The following is a 22,969-nucleotide window of genomic DNA, read 5'->3' on the forward strand; positions in this document are numbered from 1 at the left end:
TTTACTGCTCCAAAAATATTTCTAGAGAGAACCACAGCTTTTAGAACTGAAGCCAAGTACTTTATAGTCATTTTTTAATATTGGCTTATAGATCTGATATCTGTCATTTGCTTACTTTGTGACATAAAGACATACTTATCTGAATAGCAAATATTTTAACAACTTATGAAAGCAAAAAAGAACTAAAAGAACTCAACTATGAAATTAAATCAAATATCAAATTTTCCTCCTGAATGAAAAATTATCATCTATTCGTCATTACTATTCCCTACTAGCTACAAAGAATTATATAATTTATTACTCTAATTTGAAAAACCATCCAATTTATAGTGTCTTTTATCATTGTTGGTAATTAGTAAATTAAAATCAGTCCATTTCTGAATCAGTTTTACTCTACTGAAACCCCCTAAGTTTTTAAAAGTAAGTCAGTCTATTCAATAGGATTTCTGTTTCTGAAGATCCTAACCACTGTAACAATCTTATCAATTAAAAATTATTTGAAGTTTATAGCCCAGAATAAAACATAAAAGTCATTTTTCAAACTGGTAAGCTATATTTCAGAAAATCCTACTATCTTTAAAACTGAGAGTTCACAGATAATTATGTAATAATCCAGATTTCAAATTTTATTAAATAAATGAGAAGCTAGTGCTTTACTGTGAATGACTCGAAAGTTCACCTTAATTATTTACTTAATTATTGAATTCAGAGCCCATTCAGGGCAAAATATTCTATCAGGTCTATATAAAAATTTGTCTTTATCACCAGACCCTAAGAGTATGTCAATTGATAGGGTAAACTGTGCAGCAATTTTGAATCAAGAAGGACTGATTCAAAAAATAGATCCTATACCAGCCTTTTTCATAGGATACTCAAATTTAAAATTGAAAAAATTAAGCAATATCAAAAACATTTAGTAAATCAAGTCAGGACATTTCTATACTTTTAGAATGGCATAGCTGTACACAGTTTTCAAAGTAAGTTTATTGAAAAATGCTGTAATGTTCTACGTAGTGTCCCAGAGCAGATATCAAAGGAATGTTAGTTGTTTGCTTAATAATTCCAGAATTTATCTATTATCTTTCCTTTAAAGTTTAAAATTATGTTCCTTCAGTTTTTCCATCTTAGATACAAATACTACTTGTGCTTTTATTTAATTTCATAAGACTATCATATACAGGCTTCACTTACTTTTTCACTTCATCAGTCTAATCAGCAGAACATCACGACTAAGAGAAGTTAACATGAACACCCTCCAGTGGCTGACTCTGAAGTACAACAGAAATATTTTACCCTGAACTCTTCTTTCACTGTGGATATTTTTGAATGATGGAAAATTTTAGACCTATATATCAGATTACAATCATGCAAATTTTTATAAAAATCCAATCTTTAAAATATGAAAATATAAACTGTAAGTCACTATTTCAAGTTACCTCTATTTGTAAAATTCTCATTTAAAAATTTCTTTTATAAGGTGTTAGATAATATTTCAATAATAGAATGATACAAAAATATTTTTTAATATGTTGTCATTATCAAGCAATATTCTGAAACTGAGATTGTAACTCTATAAACAAAAGGGTACTAGAAGGAAATTAGTGAAATGCAAAGAGTAAATCTTTATGAAAGAAAAATACATTGGAACTGCTTATCAAAGGGAACATTTTCTTAGTCTTCATTCAAGGGTAATTTGAGTGAAACAATGTATGCTTAGTACAATTCCCTATACATCTGACTTATTAACCAGACAACTGGAATACACATATACACTGGGAAGAAATGGCTTTATTTTTAAGAAAATTTTTAATGAGATTTATGCCAATTTAGGAGAATGACACAGTCATAATTACATTTTAAATATAAATTGTTAAATCCTGAGTACTGACCTCTAGAAAACAAAATTAGTTTAAAAACACACAGTAACAAAGGACGGTAATGAAAGAAACCAAAAAAGTCTATATTTAACTGGCTGCTCAGTCATTAGAAAGGTGCCCCATAACTACCATATGTTACTCAAATATGTTATCACACCTACAATTTCATCATATGTCTCCCAAGAAATTAATTAGCTCTAACTTCTTCAACTTTGACAAAAACGTCTGCATCAGTCAGATTACTAGCTGTTGCAAACATTTCAAAATTCAAAGCTTTCTTCAGCTTGTATTTAACCTTTTAATTACTATTAATCATTTAGCAACATTTAGAACAGCATGCATTAGACAGATGTCTAATTCTAGAATTCTGAATAATGTAAATTCATTTTCACATATATTTACTTTGGGTGAATATTTGCTTAGCAATTTTTAAAACTAAGATTAATTTAAAGTCTAAAACTACATTGGTACTTATTTCACAGTTGTATTTAGGTTAAAAAGAAAATGTCTAAGATTTTTACTTTCTCAAAAAATTTAGAAAGTTAAAATATGACTTATAGTAATAAGCAAATTTAATGATAATAAAATCTGTATTTAAACCACCTGAGACTATGTTAATTTTTAAAAACTGTACAAGCTTCCAGCAGTATAAGAAATATAATGACTAAATAAAATTTTCATAAATATCCTCTTTACCATCGAACTTTTCAAATGGGAAAAAAAAGTATTTGTCTTATTTTTAATCACTTGTCTAGCTACCCCTAACTATGCAAACCAGCTTCCATCTCCACTATTTTAATTAATTCATTCTGTTAAGGCCAGCAATGACTTCCAAATATTCAGTCCACAAATATTTACTGAGCAATGATCAAATCAAACAAAAATCCTGCTCATATACAGCATACAGTCTTGTGGGAATGAAAGAGAAAATAAACATGACATATAAGTGAATTATACAGTATATTAATATTGCTAAATGCTAGTATCTCCTGATTCCCTTGTTAACCAACCAAAAATCAAATCAATAACAAAGCTCATGCTGACTTTAGTAAAGCCATGTAGAATACTCATGACTTCTCTTTAAAAAAAAAAATTATTTTTATTTTTAACTTTATTATTGTTATTATTATTATTATTTTCTAATTTGACCAGAGAGAGAAAGAGAGAAAGGAAGCTACCAGGTCCAGGACTTGAACCACTGTTGGCCCTGTGAGAGTCCAGGGCCTTTAACTACCAGGCCACCTGCTGATCCCATCCCTTTTAACTACCTAACAAATAATGGGTAATCTAAAAATAATCTGTAATTAACAAGATATTATATTTAAATTCATAGTTACTACTCAGACTAAAGTAACTTTAATCAGACTGAGGGCAGTTTTTGGAACAGCCAAAAATATCCTGCCGGTAGCCGTCAGTCTTTTCTTTGCAACTACCCTGGCATACCCAGGTGTCAAAGAAAATGGCACCTCTAAATTATTTAATTTTCTAGATGAAAAGAGCTTTAGAAATATCAATGTCCTTTAGGAAGTTTTCTTGGGCCTCTCCAAGGAGACTTAATCATTTCTTTTTCTTTATTTCTAAATTCCATGAGAAGTAGAAATGACATTATTCATCTTTTTTTTTTGTTTGGAGAGGTTTTTGTTATAGGGCGCGTGCGCTCACCAGACAGACAGAGAGAGACAGAGAGACAGAAAGCGAGAAATCATCCTCCAGGGGGGATGGCCACATCGCAATCCCTTCTCCTCCGTTCTCCTCTCGGGATCGTGGGCACGCACGCACACACACCCGGCGTGAGTTTTAAGCCACCGGGTCCGGGATGCGAACCACGGTTGACTATGAGGGAGTCCAGCGACATAGCCGCTACACTAACCGCTGGTCCCTCATCTTTATATTCTCAAAATCTATCGTAAGCCTGGCACAAAAGAAGTTTCCATGAATAAAAGTACTGTTTTAGAAAGACCAGTCTGGAAACAATAGATCAAAATTTCAAAATCTACAGTTTGTAACTGCTGCAAAATTATTTGTATTATCTGTATGTACATTGTTCTCAACTTTTGAGAAGTGAAGTATCCACTCATATTCAATAAATATTTATTAAGATCCTACTGTATATAAATTTATATTAAAGAAAACAAAAATAAACTGACACAGCCCTAACATCAGTTCTGGAGATAAACAAAACAAAAAATAAAATAATCATTTAATATTGCAATTATTTCTATGATATATAAAAATGTAGGGCGCGTGCGCTCACCAGACAGACAGAGAGAGACAGAGAGACAGAAAGCGAGAAATCATCCTCCAGGGGGGATGGCCACATCGCAATCCCTTCTCCTCCGTTCTCCTCTCGGGATCGTGGGCACGCACGCACACACACCCGGCGTGAGTTTTAAGCCACCGGGTCCGGGATGCGAACCACGGTTGACTATGAGGGAGTCCAGCGACATAGCCGCTACACTAACCGCTGGTCCCTCATCTTTATATTCTCAAAATCTATCGTAAGCCTGGCACAAAAGAAGTTTCCATGAATAAAAGTACTGTTTTAGAAAGACCAGTCTGGAAACAATAGATCAAAATTTCAAAATCTACAGTTTGTAACTGCTGCAAAATTATTTGTATTATCTGTATGTACATTGTTCTCAACTTTTGAGAAGTGAAGTATCCACTCATATTCAATAAATATTTATTAAGATCCTACTGTATATAAATTTATATTAAAGAAAACAAAAATAAACTGACACAGCCCTAACATCAGTTCTGGAGATAAACAAAACAAAAAATAAAATAATCATTTAATATTGCAATTATTTCTATGATATATAAAAATGTATAGGGTCTTTTGACAGAAATTCTATTGCTTTCCATTAGATTTTCAAAGGGGTTAAGATTACTTTATATAAGATGTATTGCAAAGGGAAAAAAGCAAGGCTTTAGGTAAATACTGCAGTTAACATAGGTAAAGAGATTAGGAATTCAATTCTATTCATGTTTATCAACTATTACAATATCTCCTATACTACTTGGTGAAAGAAAAACAAAACAATAATGTAACCACTCATAGCTTTAATTCTTTTTCATTTAATTTTAAGGTGCTATTTATTAGTATAGTAAATTCCTCAAAATGCTTATTCACTGTTCATGGGCTGAAGCTATTGGGTTGTCAGAAAAGTCATTATCCATTTTTGCACAGAAAAATAAGTTATGACTTTTCTGAGAATACAGTATTTGCCTTCTTCTCTTCAGGAGACTGACAAACAGAACTGTGTGAATTTGGTATCCAGTTTATATTCTACATTTGAATTCTTCAGCCAAGTGGAGTCTGAAGTCAACAGGAAACGACCTGGACATGAAACCATCATGGTGACCTCCAAGAATGGCATGATGAAGACCATGTTAAACTGACCCACCAAAAAAAAATTCTTAAATACCATCAGCACTCAGGGAATGTTACCTGCATTGGGAGTTTGCCTTGGTTTCTTTTTCCTCCTCTACTGGATTCACTCAAAAGCTATAAAGTTCCAGCACCATTTCTTTTTTTTTTGATACCATGTTGTATTTGTGCAGAAGACTAGTAATTGTGGCCACTACATACAACAAAGTTGGGTGTTCTTTGTGTAGAACGTGAGAGTTTCAGGCAGCATCTACATGTCCAAAAGGCACGATGACTTTGCTGTTTGGGGTCCTTAACTAGTTGGCATTTTCTTTTACTTTCCTGTTTATATTTAGATTGTCATATCAATATATTTTCTAGAATAAGCTTTTGTCTTTAAACATGAATCACTGTTGCCAACAATACTGGAATATTATGCCTGGTTCCTTGCTCTGAACAGAATTCACAGCATTACAAGCTGGAGTCGTATCTTGCATTGCAAGGATAGCACTTTGACTATCAGCAAACAAAGACTGATTGAATTAGGCTAAATGCTGGCAACTTATGCATCACTGACTAGAGATCCTTGGTGGGCCATGTGACAACTATGGTGGACATAAGAGGCTCCTCATGCTTTTCTTCCACAAGTGGCATTTCATTCACCCATTACTTGCATTGTTGAAAGCTTTTCTTCTCCATGGGATCATCTGCTTGACTTTGGGGTCAGATTATTCTCTTCCAACTGATGTCTTCCTGAGATCCTTTCTACACTGGAGAGGTCAGAATTCTCAAATTTACTGGTGTATTATAAAGGATATTACAAAGGATACAGAAGAAGAGAAGTGTAGAAGAAGACATGTGGGAAGAAGCATAGAGCTTCAATACCCTCCCTGGGCAAGCCATGGTCCAGGAATCTCCACATGTTCAACTACCCAGAAGTGATAGAGCTGAGTCCTAATGAAGGAAAGACATGAAACATGATCTGGACCATGGAAATCTGTGGGGCTTATTGAACCACAGAGAAGGATACTTAACCAAACCAAAAATATTGAGGAGAAGTTCTCTAAAGGAATAAAATGCCTAGAATAGGCAATAATAATGAAAATACAAATAACTCATAGCTTGAAGGAATACTTAACAGTAGAAGATAATAGCATGCACTTAAGAGACTGAAGAAAGTGAAATTATGAATATTTCTAGCCTACTAATTTGAAGAAGGTGCCTAGTAATTTACCAATAGAGGAAAGCTTAAGAAGAACTGGTATTGGGCCAACGCGTAATGTGAAGGTTGTGGCGGCTAGATCCCACATGGCCACTCCATCATTCGAACCCTAAATCCAATGGCTTAAAAAATACACTGGGCACATGTGCATGTATGTCCAAAATCCTGAGGTGAGAATGGAGGAAAAGGGATTGTACTGTGGCCATCAGCCTTAGGGGGGTGCTTTCTCACTTTCTCCCTCACTCTCTCTCTCTTCTTCCCTACCCTTCCCCACCCCTCGCCCATCAACTGCACATGTCCTGTAGCAAATTAAAAAAATAAATAAATAAAACTGGAATTAATCACAAACAATATGACCTCATTTCTGAACATCTGAATTTCTGATGACAATGGGATATCCATGGACAAGTTTTTAATATTCAACTAGATTACTAAAAGAGAGCGCTTTCATTCACTAGCTTAACAAGCATTTGAGATTCACTGATACACAGGTAAGTTTGATAGCCATGACAGCAGAAAAAACAAAGAGTTTGCAGAGAGAACATAAGTGGCTCGAGAACAGAGGAAGATGGGATATAGTCACATTTCATGAGTATCACAAGAGAAGGGTGCCAGTAAAAGCACATCCATACAGGGACGGATTAGGAAAGTCAAATTCAGGGAAGCTAAGGGAGGCACATGTTTCAGTAAGGCAGGTAATCAATAACCTTAAATGACAGACACATTCAGAAGACGACAGAGTAACAACCATTGAATGTGGTAAAAGGAGATAATCATTAGCTGTAGAGAAGAGTTTTATCATTCCTAAGTCCTTGCTAATCATAATTAATCACATAGATGAGCATAAAAACTAGTAATATATGAACCATATTAGCATATCATGAATTTTATTTTATATGCATATCTAGTGTTTATTAGAGGAAATGGATATGTAAACAAATGTTTTAAATGTGCCAATGAGTAACAGTAACTTTTCATTTCCACTAAGAGCCTTTTATTTATATGTTTGTTTATGTATTGACCAAAGGGCCCATACACTCACCAAAGGGAGACAGAGAAGCACAGAAAGAGAAAAAACACCCCACAGTGAGGTATGGTCACACCATAATCCTATTTCCTCCATTTCTCCATACTGTCAGAATTTGGGGACATTCATGTACATGCGCCTGGCATGTTTTCAGGCTGTTGGGGCTGGGATTCAAACTGCTATGGGATCTGGCTCCCTTAACCACTAGAGCACAAAGCCAGCCCTACTAGTAGTATTTTCCTTTTCAGTTTGCTTGTTTCTTTTTGAAGATTTTTGCTACAGAGCATATGCACTCCCTGGAGAGAGAAACTGAGAAACAGTACCTTAACCACCAGGTCACCTGCTGGCCAACTAATAGCATTCTTAACCATCTTTTTGCTTTAAATTTTTTTTCAGGTTAAAAAAAATATACCCAATGGTGTGTTTTTTTAAGAAAAATTCTTGTTATTATTTTATACTTATGTATAAAATAATATGATTCTTGAGATTTGCTTCAATGTAATCCAAGAGTGTTAGATCATTGGGAAAGTCATGACATGTTTTTTATATGCAAAAATGCGTCATGACTTTTCTGACAACCCAATAATAAGTATCATTATAGGCCTAGCCATGGCAGTGCAAGCAATGCTGCTGAACTGTGCAGGAAAACACATGACAAGGCTCCAGGTTTGCGTCTGGGCCTACCTGAATGTGCTGGGTTTGCCTTGACTGTGGGGCTAGGATGGGGTGCTGGTGTGAAGACTGTTGAGGATGCTTATGTGATGCTTTCTCTCTCATACAAAGAAGATGAATACACTTTTAAAATTAAGTACATAAATAAACAAGTTGCTTTGGTTCTCCATGGGATAGAAAATTATTTAAGATAAAATATCTGTGATAATCTTATACAGTGACAGAAGCTGTTAATTCCAACTGATAACGTTCTTCTCTATTTCCTCATTTCCATTACTGCCAGTTTTTCACCTGAGTAATACCAATTCTTTCTCTAGCTCTCTACTTATATACTACTTACTTCAAAAGTCTACCCCAACTTCACAGTAGGACATCTCAGAAAACCCCTTTCTGTATCTACATAAATATTTCATTTTAGTTAATTGTTACAGCTTTTTAAAATTGAAATATGACTCACATACTGTAAAAATCACCATTTTAAAATCTGTGAGTTTTAGTACAGACACATGGCAGTTGAATTATCATTACCAATTGCAAAACTACTTTTCTTATGGGTTTGCCTATTTTGGTCATTTCATATAAATTAAATCATACATGTTATCTTTTGTGTGTAGTCTTTTTCATTTAGAATAAGATTTTCAAGGCTACATATTATAGCATGTGTCTATACTTCATCCCTTATCTGACTGAAAAATATCCCATTTTATGGGATATTTTAACACATTTTGCATATCTATTCAACAATTAATTGAACAGTTGAGATGTTGGGGCCACTATGAATAATGCTACTATGAACATTCACATACAAACATACAGTTTCACTTCCCTTAAGTGTATAACTAGGTGTGGAGGGACCAGTAGTTGGCATAATGGTTATGTCGCTGGACTCCCATGTAGTCAACTGCAGTTTGAGTACCAGATCTGGAGGCTTAAACTCATGCTAGGCACATGTGCATGCATGCCCAAGATCCCAAGAGGAGAATGGAGAAGAGATTGCAGCGTGGCCATTCCCCACGGGGGGTGATTTCTTTCTCTCTCTCTCTCTCTCTCTCTCTCTCTCTTTCTGGCAAGCATACTTACCCCATAGCAAAAACCTCTCCCCCCAAAAAAACACGAACTAGGTGTGGAAATGCTAATCCTATAACCCATGTTTAGATTTCTGAGAAACATCCAAACTGTTCTCCAAAGTGGCTGCACGGTTTTACAATCCCACTTTCAGTCGTCAGATTGTATGAAATAGTGGAAAAGCATTTATATGACAGTAAAACAGTAAAGCAATCAGGTGTCCTGTTCTCTTCCTCATTTATCAACACAAGTGTGATCTTCTGCTTGTTACTAAAGGTTTTAAAGAATGCAGAAATAGGGTCTGCCTGTTTTCATAAACCCAAGAAATTTAAGAACTCACAAGGAGAAAAATAAATGGAAGCAAATGAGCAGTTACAAGAAAAACTGTCTGAAAGATAAGGGGGGGGGAGTATATATGATTATGTATGATTTCAAGGAAAAGGGAAGAGGCTGAATGTTCAAGCTTAATACTTCATTTATATGTACACGTGAGAGAAGTGCTGTATGTGCAAATGCTGTGTATGCAATATGTATAAGAACACCATGAATTTTCTTGTAATCAAGAAAATATTTCAGCTTCAGTTTAAACTACCTCTTCTCTGAATTGTTCCGAGTCCCCCCAACCACAGTTAACTCTTCCTTTCCCCATACTTTCTTCTGCACACCTCCATTACTATAATGATCATACTGTATGCTAACAATTTCCTCACGTTTTGTCTCCTATCTAGTGTAGAAATGAGACACTGAAAACACATTGAGGGCAGAGACTGTGTTTTCAGTGTTGTATTCACTGCAGAATCTAGCATATCCCTGGCACATGGTAATCATTTTATAACTCTTTGTTGGATGAATATTTTCAAACTGTTTGTAATACTGAATACATCTGTTCAAAAGTGTTAATAACAAGAAAATTTGTTAATTCTTGTTGTGATAATTCCCAAACATTACAGTTCACACATAACTTACCAATATTTCCTTACTCTAAGTACAAACTTCAGAGTAAGCTAATCTGCTAAAAAAAAAAAAAAAAAAAACCCCAAAAAAACAAACCAAAAAACCCACCTTACTTAATATAGTTAGATGTGAATGTTGTAGTTGTTGATCTTCTCTGCTAATAAGGCATTTCTTTTTTATTTTTTTTGGAGAGGTTTTTGCTATAGGGCACGTGCGCTCGCCAGACAGACAGAGAGAGACAGAGAGACAGAAAGCGAGAAATCACCCCCCAGGGGGGATGGCCACGCCACAACCCCTTCTCCTCCAGTCTCTTCTCGGGATCTTGGGCACGCACGCACACACGCCCGGCCTGAGTTTTAAGCCACCGGGTCCAGGACGCAAATCGTGGTCAACTACGTGGGAGTCTAGTGACATAGCCATTACGCTAACTACTGGTCCCAATAAGGCATTTCTATACTCTCAGCCAAGAACATAATAAAAAGGTCAAGGAAAACTAGTCAAGCACCACAGCCTGGTCTAGCTCTCTAGGGGCACATAAGGGAACTCTTAAGGATAAGTAAAGTTACAATCATGGGCCCAACCACAGTGGGACAAGCAGAAGAACACCAACTACTTGACACTGAAACCACACGGAAGATTCAGATCCTAGGTGGATATGAGCACACTGGGCACACCTGCATGCACCTGTGACCTAGCTCACTGGGAAGCTTGGGGAAGGATTGCAACATGGTGAGAACTTGTCCAAGGTGCATGTGTGTGCAACACACACGTGTGTGTGTGTGTGTCTTCTTCACATCAAATAAACTTCTTTAAAAAGATATTGTTATGTTCACTGTGTATGGGAAAAACAAAAGAGGAAAATTATGAAACATTGGTTTAGGGGTAAAGACAAAGGCCTTGGAATCTGAAAATCTTAATTTTAAGATGTACCCCCACTATGACCCCTTTAGGAAGATCATTTCATCTTTCTGCATCTCTTTCTGTTCATCTTTTGTAAAATGTGATTCAGAATGTCGATCTCACAAGCTCATTGTGAACCCAAATTATATTATATGGCTAAAGGGCCTAGCACACATACCCAGACACCAACAAAGAACAGGCCTATAGTAATGTTAATCCTCTTCATATCCAGCAATAAGCTGTGATTTAAGGAACAGATTCAAAAAAGTCTCTTCCCAAAAATCATTCTCCCAACAGATGTCAATGTTTAAAGTTTTATCATGAGGAAATTCTGTTTGTTAAGAGCCCTATTTAAATGTAAAATAGTCTATTAATAGGTTAGTGTGTCTATTTATCTTTTTTTCCCTCTATACTTGCTAAAAGGCACATGCACTTGCCAGAGAGAGCGCGCAAAGAGAAAGAAAACACGCCCCAATAGGGTATGTCAAGCCACAATCCCTTTTCCTTCATCTTTCTTTCCATTGAGATTTTGGGCATGCATTCATACACACCTGGCATGTTTTCCAAGCTGCCAGGACGAGATACAAACCACAGTAAGCCATGTGGGATACAGCTCCCAGTGCACTGCATTTAACCACTTGCAACACTGGCTCTGCTCATCTTTGTAACGATAACTAATCAACACTTAAAGGACTAGTGCTCTCTCTCTCTTTTTTAAATAAACTAGCCAATTTAATAGAGTTTTTTAAAAGCATTTATTTAATTTTATTTATTCATTCATTTATTCTAATTTGACCAGAGAGAAAGAGAGTGAACAAGCAATCCACCAGGTTTGGGGCTCAAAAAGTGGTCAGTCACGTGGGAGTGTCCAGTGCCTTAACTATCATGCCATCTGCCAGGCCCTAGGGATCCCTTTTGACAATGACAGTGATGGTGAGGAACTACAACATAAGGAACAAGGGGGGAAAAGGCCATGAAAGGATCCTAGAGACAAACTTTTTCTATCTTAAAATACTATTTACAATCCATTCCATAAATTCATATGAAATACACAAATTTATCAGTAAACCAGCCACTTTGAAGTTTATTTTTATATTGAGAAATATCAACATCAGAAATGGGTAGACAACTTTTAGATTTTTTTGCTTTTTCATATGGCTCCACTTTTACCGACTCTACTCCTTTCATGACTACAATTTACTGTCCTTTTTTGCTTATGTCATTGCTGCAATACTGATTTTGCTGCATAAAAATCACAACTTTGAGTTTATATGATGTATAGTACAATAAAGTTGATCTCGGGAAAAGATCATTTTCTGAATGAAAGTATTTGTCACTTGATTATTTTATGTTCCTATTAATTAAAGAGACTGCCTCTATAATTGTTCATATTTTCTTTCTTTCAAGTTTGATTTTGTGGTTCCAGAAGCATATGTGCTTGCTTAGTACAATTAAAATAGCATTTACAGTTAAGAGTTGAAATTTCTGTTACAAAATTAAAAAGCCTCAGACCACAATTTAGTAGTACATCTTTGACCACTACCATCAAAGATCTGTTTTGAGCTATACTATTTTCTCTGTATTTCCCTAAACTGTCAATGCATGCCAAGTCACTGGGTAAATTTTGATATAATCATAGTACAGATGGCATGACAGCTATGCCATATAAATTATTAATAAAATTTGCATACAGAAAAACTCAAAAACAATATATTATCTTTATATACCTCACCAAGACAATGTAATTTGCAAACTTGCACTTCACATTTTATTCCTGTTTTTAAGGAACAACCCCTACTACTTTTTTCCCCCAAGTTCTAGTTCCAGATTCTCAGTCACTCACCCGCCCGCCATCTTATGAATCCCGTGCTTCCTCTCCGCCTGTGGACTCCACCAAAGAGGACTCTATAAAGTAAATGTGGAGACAATTATTGCAAAAAAATAAAAGAATAGGGATTCTTAATAGTTCCAGAAAGGCTAATAAAATCTGTCCTTGGTTCATTAACTTAGAAAGGAGAAAGCCTAAATCAAAAGGCTAGAAAGAATAGATTACAGTCTGATTTTAAAATATGTTTGTTCCTTCGCCCAGCTCATTAGCCAAGTAAAAGAGCTGGACCCTACATAGCTGACCATGTTTTGACTCCCAGCCCCAGTGGCTTAATAATATCCTGAACATGTATGTGTGCTTGCCCTAAATCCCAACAGAATGGAGAAATAGAGAAGGGATTGTGGTGTGATCATACTCCACTGGAGAATGCTTCTCCCCACTCCTAACCTGTGTCTCTTGGGCAAGTGCTTATGCCCTCTTCCAATTAAAAATATATACTTAAGATCCAAAATGTTGGGGCTGGCAGATAGCATGCAGGTTAAAGTGCTGGCCTCCCACATGTCTGACTGCAGTTCAAGTCCTGGACCTGGTGGCTTGCTTTACCATTTTCCCTCTCTTGCTCTACTCAAATTAAATAATAATAATAATAAATTATTTTTAAAAAGATCCAAAATGTCTGAAATAGAACTTTTCAGAATCCAGCTACATAAAGTTTCTATTATTTATAGATAAAGATCTAAATAGTAAATATCTGGTTCCCTGGACTCAAAGAAAAATCAAACCTATCAATGAAGTCAGAGAAAAGAAAAACCAAGATTTAAATAAAGAACTGTATTTTAAAGGTCCCATACATATAAAAACCATTAAAGTTTCTTTCCTCTATTCTTAGCAATAGTTAGGGTACATCCTTTGAAACCTGACATCTGCACCTAGTCACCTAGTTCTCTACATCCCTTAACAGTACGCTTGCAGTCCTGCTATATTTCCTACATTTTCCTTCTAAATTAAGGTTATCACATACTCTCCATCAACAAAGAGCAAAACCTCTCATTTCTCTCCACTTACCCATAAGTAAAATGTATGCCAAGTCAAAATAATAATAATGGTGAAAACATGTTAAATATAGCACTTTTTACATTAGAAGCACAGTGCCAAATGTTTTTCATAAACTATTTAACTCTCATGGCTGCAATAAAGACTAGTGCTATGGACTGAATGTTTATACCCCCTCAAAATTCATGTTGAAGCTGTAAACCCCCAAGTGGCAATATTTCCAAGCGAGGCCTAAGGAGGAGATCAGGGCTAGATGAAGTCATGAGACTGGAGCCCTTGTGACAGGATTAGTAGTAACCTTGTAAGAGATCCAAGAGAGCACATGCACATGAATGCATTCCCTCTATCTCTCTCTCTGTTATGTGAGGGCAAAGCAGGAAGCCAGAAAAAGAGAGCCCTCACTAGTACCCCATAAGCAGACACCTTAACCTCGGCCATCCAGTCTCCTAAACTGTGGGGAAATGAATGTTTAAGTCTCCAAGTCTATTTTATTTTGTTATGGCAGTCTAAGCAGACGAATACAGATGAAGGAACTATTATTTTACCCATTTTACACATGACAAAATTATAGCTTAGATTCCTACATAACTTCTCTACACTGGATCCAGAAGACAGTGGTAGAGCCAAGATTTAAAGTCAACTTTTAACCAATACTGTTCCACTGATGTTTCTTACCTGATTGAGAGCCTAATATGTATCACCGACTTTGTTAAGGTCAAGAAAAAACAGTAAGGTTGCCCCGAGGAACTCACACATCTAATCACATAGTATGAGCAAGCACGTGGGCTGCCAAAGAACAAGTTCCTTGAGTTCTGACGCCAATTTCAATGTTTACTGAAATAAATAGAAAACCATTCAGACAATAATATGGGTCAAATAAAGTTTAAAAATAGAAAGGCTTCCAAAACAAAGCAATTAGTTGTGGGGTAATTAAGGCAACAACTAAAAGGGAGAAATATAAGAAAAGTTATATAAGAAATAAGTATAGCCCAGCCCATAGTATGGTGGATAAGATGGCTAGATCCCACGTGGCTGACCATGTGGTTTGAGTCCTGGAACCACTGGCAAGAAACACACCAGGCATGAGTGTGTACTTGCCCCAAACCCCAAAAGGAAGGAGAGATGGAGGAAAAGGGCTTACAGCATGACCATTCCCCATGTGGGGTGCTTTCTTGCCTTCTCTCTCCTTCTCTCTCTCTCTCTCTCTCTCTCTCTCTCTCATGCACACGCACTCTCTCTTCTGTTTTAGTTTCTGCAACAGAACGCATGTACTTCCTGGAAAGAAACAGAAAGAGAAATCACCTCCTAGAACAGGCCATGCAAAAATCCTTTCTCCTCTATCCTCTCCTCAGGATTTCGGGCACACACGCACACACGCCCAGTATAATTTTTCAAGCGAACGGCACAAAATTCAAACTGTGGCTGGCAATTTAGCAATCCAGCACTTTAACCTCCATGCCATCTCCTGGACCCAGTCTTCTCTCTTTCTCACTCTCTCTGCTTGGTGAGCACACGAACCTTCTGGCAAAATTCTTTAAAAAAATAATAATAAGTGCAATGCAGTCAAAATGTAGTCAGAACAGGGAACCTATTAAATTTGGAAGAAATCTGTCATGGGTTACCAATAAAAGTAAGATATAAACTCTCTCTTCAAAGAGTAACAGACTCTCATTGTTAGACTAAGAAATAATCCTAGGTTGAATGGACTACATAGACAAATACATAGAATTTGAAAATGTGGTTGGTTGTTATTTTATTGGTCCGATATTCAACACTGTAGTTTATAATATAAAATACCTTAATATGTACCCTCTCATCTTCGTTTTCAAAGGCCCCCACACAAAACATAAAATCTAGAAGCACAGATTTAATTATATTGATTCCTTGTTCAGAAACATTCAGTAGTCCTACTCTGCCTACAATGTAGTATTTAAATTCCTTACATACTGGAATAGTAGACCTCTAGCAATCTGTTCCTATACTTTTCTCCATTCACCATGAATCATGAATCCTCTATGTTGAAGTTACCCCAGATTATCTGCTGTTCCTAAACAGGCCCTGGTAAAATGTTTCCATCCAGGCTCTGGGCCCATCTTTAAAACTGATCTTGGGAACCAGCAGTTAGCATAATGGCTATGTCGCTGGACTCCCACGTAGTCAACCGTGGTTCGTGTCCCGGACCCGGTGACTTAAAACTCACGCCGGGCGCGTGTGCGTGCGTGCCCAAGATCCCGAGAGGAGAATGGAGGAGAAGGGATTGCAGCGTGACCATCCCCCCTGGGGGGTGATTTCTCGCTTTCTGTCTCTATGTCTCTCTCTGTCTGTCTGGCGAGCGCACGCGCCCTACAGTGAAAATCTCTCAAAAAACAAAAAAACTGATCTCGAAGACTTCTTTTGAAAATGTATCTTTTCCTATTATCTTACTTATTGCTCTATGTCTTATATTAGTTGCATGTCTGTCTACATTAAAGACTATAAGCTACTTGAGGAATAGCACTTACTCTACAGGCAACAATATCCAAGGAAATACATTAAAGCACATCTCTGAGTGTCTATGTCAGGCACTATAAAGCAGTTAAATGTTACAATGCAATGTGATAAAAGTAATAATAGGCAAATACTATGAGAGAATCACCTAACTCTGCCTTGCAGAGGTTCAGAACAGCTTCCCAGAGCAAATGAACAAAATGATTCTTAAAAGATGAATATGAAGATAAAAGGCAAAGCACAAATATGAAATTATACCATCTGTGGGACAGAACTACAAAAAATGTAAAAGATGAAGCTGGAAATGGCAAAGTATGATTCTGAGGAGATAGATAACTGCTGTACATACTGTGTTACAGAACATTATACTATAGGCCAGTGGTTAGAACTGTAAAGTATAAATATTTGCTACGATAAAACTAGTTTTAAATTATACTGGAAGTCCTTTAAAATTTTAATTTGGAGCCGGCAGTGGCATGGTTAAGTTGCTGGACTCCCACATGGCCACCACAGATGGAGTCCTGGACCTGATGGCTTGCTTGCGCTCTCGCTCTCGCTCTCTCTCTCTCTCTCTCTTTCTCGCAAGCACAAGTGTCCTATAGAAAATTAAAATAATAAAGTTAAATAAGTAATTCTTTTAAAAATCTAATTTAACACAGATCACTCATATGTCAAGAATCAAATATTAAAGATACACAGTAGGCTGGCATTGTGGTTAAGCTCTGCGCATTAGGAGCTGGATCCCATGTAGCTGACCACAGTTGAAGCTCTGGCCCCAGAGGCTTGAAGGACATGCTTGTTACATGTGCATGGGTACCCACAATTCTGAGGGTGAGAGAAATAGAGGAAAGGGATTACAGCATGGCCAGGCCCTGCTGGGGTACGCTTTCTCCCTCTGCCTTCCCCTCTCTCTCTGGAGACAAGCAAGCAGACCCTTTGGCAATTAGGGGGAAAAGAAGGGTGGGAGGTCTAGAGTAAAAAGTCTCATCACACTTTTGTCTTCTATCCAGTTCATATTTTACTTTTTGGGATAAAGTATTAGTTTCTTGTTTTAGAATTCTTTATGATGACATAAGCAAATACTACTACATAATTTTATTTGGTCTCCTTTACACAAAAGGTAATATATAATATGTTCTGTACCTTGCTCTTTTCCTGTTTAATGGAGATCAGTTTTCCATAATAATACTATTTTTTATTCAGCTGATTAATATCGCATTCTACTGTTTGATGAAAATGTACTTAACCGACTTCCTATAATAGACATTTGGGCTTTCCCCATTCTGTTGCAATACATTGTTTTGATTTATCTATATAAAAGAAATCTAGCCTTATGCAGGTATGAGTAGAAAAAAGGGAGAAAAATGTTTACTTTTCAGATTGTTTTAGTTAATCTTCGACTCTTTTGCTGTGACATAAAATACTTGGATGAATAACACTGCATATACATCAGTACAAATATTTATAGGAATACCTACAGACTCTACTCCCAGAAGATACATTGTACTACCAAATTATTCTCAGAGGGATGGAACCAATGTAAAATCCTCCTAAGCAATGTCTGAGCAGTGACAATGCCCTAGTTCCCCAGAGTAAGAGCACAATCTGAGGGAACTCTACTCTTCAACCCCTAATGAAAGTAGAAGAAAACAAAAGATAAATAAAATGACCTCAAAGAGGTTGAGAAAAACAGAAAGTTGTGGAGTTCTAAAGAGCAAGCAAGGATGACTGCTTACCAATATCGAATATTTAGCAGAGTCACCTAAAAGATAAATAATTAACTAAAAACACAAAAACTTCACTAAAGCAGAAAAGTAGTAATGCAAAAATAAATGAATCAGGATAGCATAAGAAAGAAACACACAGTAATGAAGAATGGAGGTAATTAAAAATAAAAGAACAGAATAAAGGAAAGGAAATACTATTCTCCGTAAAAAGGAATCAGAGCTCTCTAAGAAGCAGTTGATTCTAGAGTGGGGAAAAGGAAAGTATATGATGAGCCAAGACTATCTTGTTCTGTTAGAAAATTCTCAAAAATTGATGGAGACACTAGAAAATAGGAGCCAACTTGAAGGAGTTTCCATGGGCCCAATCTAGGATCGCTTAAGCAACTCAAAATAAATAACTGTAGTAAAAGATTAATTGAATAAAATATTACCCCTGAGAGAAAAAGAAATTTCTTTGTCATAAAAAAACTCAATGAAAAAGAAATGACAGAATTAGAAAATTAACATGAATCATTAATAACTGATTCAAGCAGGAACCCTAAATAATGCTAAAATTTTGGTCCATTTTGAGGAGTAACTACATATTTACACAGTCTCAAAGTATCACAAAGATTCTTACTAATTACAAAGAAGGAAAAATAACTACATAATGGAATAGAAATCTGGTAGGCACTGTTATAACCAAATAATCAAAGTTGGAATTACCAGGAGTGAGACAAATTGACATCCTGTACCTCTTCATCAAAGGAAACTAAAAAGATATGACAACTGAATTCAACACATTATCCAAGATTTTTCAGTTGGGGGAGCACTATGAGAAGCCATTTTTGGTAATAGCTGGATAATTTCTTGATTTTTTTAGTAACTGTACCTTATTTATATAAAATAATGTCATTCTTTTGGAAAACACACACTTAGGTATGTAAGAATAAATACGGGTATCACATCTCAAATTTACTCGAAAATAGTTCAGGAAAAAAAATTATGTATTTGAGCATAAATTTAAAATTACTTGATATAAAGATAAATATAATTAAAATACTGTATATATTATAGGAAGGGAACTTCCGAAGGGACAAAAAGAGGAAACATGGAAGGAAGAAAAGGGTGGGGAAAAAGACACTCACGTTAAATAATGAAGCAATCTTTTTTTAAATAGTTGCTTAGAATCCTACAGTACATATTTATATATTCCTTTTTTGGTGAGTCTTTAAGATTACTTCCACTTTTTCTTTCTTTTGATATATGATGCTTAAGGGTGAGAAAGGGCTGGTTAATTTTTTAAATTTATTTCACATTTTCCCAGTCTATTCATTTGCTCTTAGTCATTTCTAGTCCCCTCCTCTGTCAAAGGCCTGTTCTTAATTCTATGCCCATTTTTTTCTCTTGGGTTATCTTTTGGTCTCTTTTCATTGCCAGAGAGCACAGCATCTTGCCAGCGAGAGACAGAGATGGGGGGGGAGGGCACAAGTATACACCCCACCCCCATGGGATGTGATTATGCTGTAAACACTTCTCTTTTCTTCATCCTGTTGAGCCATTAGGCATACACACACACACACACACACACACACACACACACACACGTCTGGCATGTTTTTCAAGCCTCCATAGCTAGGATTTGAACCTCATTTAGTCATGTAGGCTCTGGCTCCCTCTACCAAAGGCTATGAGGCTAACCAGCTTGTCTTAATGATTTCTAGAAGCACACTACATATCTAATATCAACCATTATTTTCTCCATTATATGATGCCTTTTGCTATACAGAAGACATTTTTACAATACTAAATCTTTAAGGATTCCTAATGCTACAATAGTGATGATGCTTGAATGATGGGACCATGGGTGCTTTTTTTAATAAGTTTTTTTTAATGTATCTCTATTTCATGAACCATTAGTGAGCACCAATTACTGAGTTGTCGAAAAAGTCATGATGCATTTTTGCATTGAAAAATACGTCGACTTTTCCAATAACCCAATACTTTAATTAAAAAAGGGGGGTTACTGGCATAGTGGTAACATGCCTGCAAAAGCAGCACTGGATCCATATGGAAGAGCAGAGGTTCAGTTCCCGGATTGACTGGTACACATTAGGTACATGCCCATTACCCTGGCTGGCTGGGCATATTGGAGGATGACCAGTGTGAGCACCTGTTGAGGGTGCTTGGCCTTTTGGAGACAAAAGAACCAAGCTGAATGTGAAGAACAAAAATTGGTTGAGCCTTGCCTTAAATCAAGACTGGCTATAAAGTGGTATAGGACAGAAAAACAGGCTAAACGAGAGTATCTTAAGTCTGTTTAGGCATCTATCATAAACTAGGTGGCAACACGAGGAAAAAATTACTTCTTACAATTCTGGAGGCTGAGAAGCCCAAAATAAAGACACCGGCAGATTCTGTGTCTGGTGACAGTCCATTAAACAAAGACTGCACCTTTCTGCTGTGTTCTCAAATGATGGAAGGAGCTAACTAGCTCACTGGGAGTCTCTTTTATTAAGGAAATAATCACCTCCCCAAAGCCCCATCTCTTAATACTATCACATTGAGGATTATGTTTTCAACATATGAATTTGGGTGGGGTGGAGCAAACATTCAAACCATAGCAGAAAGCTAAGAGAGTCCAGAAACAAACCCACAAATAAATGGAACAGTGTTGATTAACTATCCCGTATATGGAATTGGGACAATTCTTACACCTTTGGAAGATTAGATCAAATTACCTTCTTAACACACACACAGTCCAGGTAGATTGAAGACCTTAATGTGAAATAACTTTATGTATTTTATGAGAAAATATAAGAGACTCTGGTAGGCAGATGCCAAGATGACCTCACATGATCCTCAGACCTTGTTATCAAGCCTGTGATACTGTGAAATCATAAGAAATATTTTTTGGTCTTTGTCCCCAGCTTCTGGGATCCTGGCACAGAACTCCTAAAACTTCTGTAATTTCCTGAGTGATAGGAACCATGCGAGTAAACTAATCTTAAAGGCAAGTCCTCTACATTTAGTTAAACCTCAAGGTGACTGTAGCCCTAACATCCTGACTGCAACTTCACCAGACACCAGGACTAGAATCACCCAGTCATAATCCAGATCCACAAAAAACAGAGTAAATGCTTATTATTTATATTGTATGTATAATAAATGTTTATTGTTTCTTCTTATCAGGTTTTGGTGATAATTTGTTATTCAGCAATAAATAATAAAGACCTTATCATAATAATCTCTATGTAGGGAAGGAGGTTGCTAAATATTGTATCAGAAGCAAAACTATGAAGATTGGTAAATGTATCTACATTAAAATGAAAAACTGTGGTATAACGTGTACACAAATACAACTGAAAAGAAAAGCCACATACCAACAGAAGATAGCTGCCATTTCAGTAACAAATGATTAATATCTAACTTATGAAGGATTCTTACATGTCAATAAAAAGACAAATCACCCAGTATAAAATAGAGGCCAGAGATGGGAGACAAAGGATAGAAAATGTCCTTTATTAGAAAAATTAAATGCCAATAAACATAAAAAGAACTACTAACCAGAAAAATGCAAATTTAAAACACTAAATATCATTTCTCGCACATCAGATTTACAATTACGGATGACAAAGCGACAGCAAAAAATGGAAAAAAGACAGTTTCACAAACTGCTGATGGAAGTAAACTGGTAACAACCATTTTGTAAAGCAATGTATAAAATCTGCCAAAAGTGAAAGATAAGTATACCATGCTACCCAGAAATTTTCTACTCAAAATAACAAATCCTGGAAAAAAAATTATTCACATATAAATGTGGTATATACAAAACATTCACTGAACCATTGTTCGTAACGGAGAAAAAAAAAACTGGCAACTACTTAAAAAAATCTTCAACAGAAAAACCGCTAACATGTATTTTATTCATATAATACCACATGACAACAGAAATAAAGAAATTAGAACTCAATGTATCAACATAGATACTTGAATTCCATATATCAATAAAAATACATTTTAAAGGATAATATTTTTCAAATGATGCAGAGGAGATAGGCAGTGTGCATTTACATTGAGTTTGAAAACATGCTACTTCTGTTTACATAAGCCTCTATACATAAGAAAAATGTTGAACTATATATGCACAGAAATAATAAACACTGGGGCCAGCAGGTGGTGTGGTGGTTAAGGCGCTGGACATTCCCATATGGCCGACCATGGTTCTAGTCCCAGACCTGGTGGCTTGCTTTCTCACTTTCTCCCTCTCTCTCTCTCTCTGGTAAATTAAAATAAATGAATGAATAAATAAAATTAAATAAATCTTTTAAAAAAAGAAATAATAAACACTGAATTAGGTATATAACTGGATTAATAGGGGTAAAGATGATGGATGCATAAACTCCAAGAGTATCTCAATTTAAAAATGAAAGATTTGACAGTAAAACATGACAGAGATATGGTATGAGTACTCGGATGCTCCTTTTATAATTCTCTGTAGTTTTCTGATAATGTGAATATTCTACAATGAGATATTTTTAGCCAAAATAAGTAATACGCAATAGGCTTAACCAATATTTGTAGCAGAGAAGATTGAATGAGAGTCTATACAAACTGACAAAAACCAGCATCTTTCTCCTGCTTTCTCTCTGTCACACACACACACACACAACTAACATAAAACAGAAACTACACTTGTAAATAAACATGTTGCAAAATATATAACACCAAGTATATTAATAATTTTTCATTCAATAAATACCTATAGAGTACCTAATATGGTCTAGGCTTTATTCTAGGCTCTAAGA

At 36.0% G+C, this 22,969-nt stretch overlaps 1 protein-coding gene across 4 annotated transcripts in view; it reads right to left on the bottom strand.

The window, feature by feature from the left end:
* AKT3 (AKT serine/threonine kinase 3) overlaps positions 1-22,969 on the bottom strand; it is a 335,945-nt gene that overhangs the window by 264,426 nt on the left and 48,550 nt on the right. Inside the window, exons 1-2 of one of the 4 annotated variants that reach the window (XM_006157221.3) lie at positions 14,644-14,791; positions 12,931-12,992 (exon numbers count right to left, since the gene is read on the bottom strand). The exons of the other annotated variants lie outside the window; for them this stretch is intronic. The gene's annotated coding sequence lies outside the window, so the exon portion shown is untranslated. Of the gene's footprint in view, positions 1-12,930; positions 12,993-14,643; positions 14,792-22,969 lie in introns of those variants that run through there. 4 annotated transcript variants of the gene reach the window in all.

Source organism: Tupaia chinensis, unplaced genomic scaffold (assembly GCF_000334495.1).
Source record: "Tupaia chinensis unplaced genomic scaffold, TupChi_1.0 Scaffold000532_1, whole genome shotgun sequence".
NCBI lineage: Eukaryota > Metazoa > Chordata > Mammalia > Scandentia > Tupaiidae > Tupaia > Tupaia belangeri.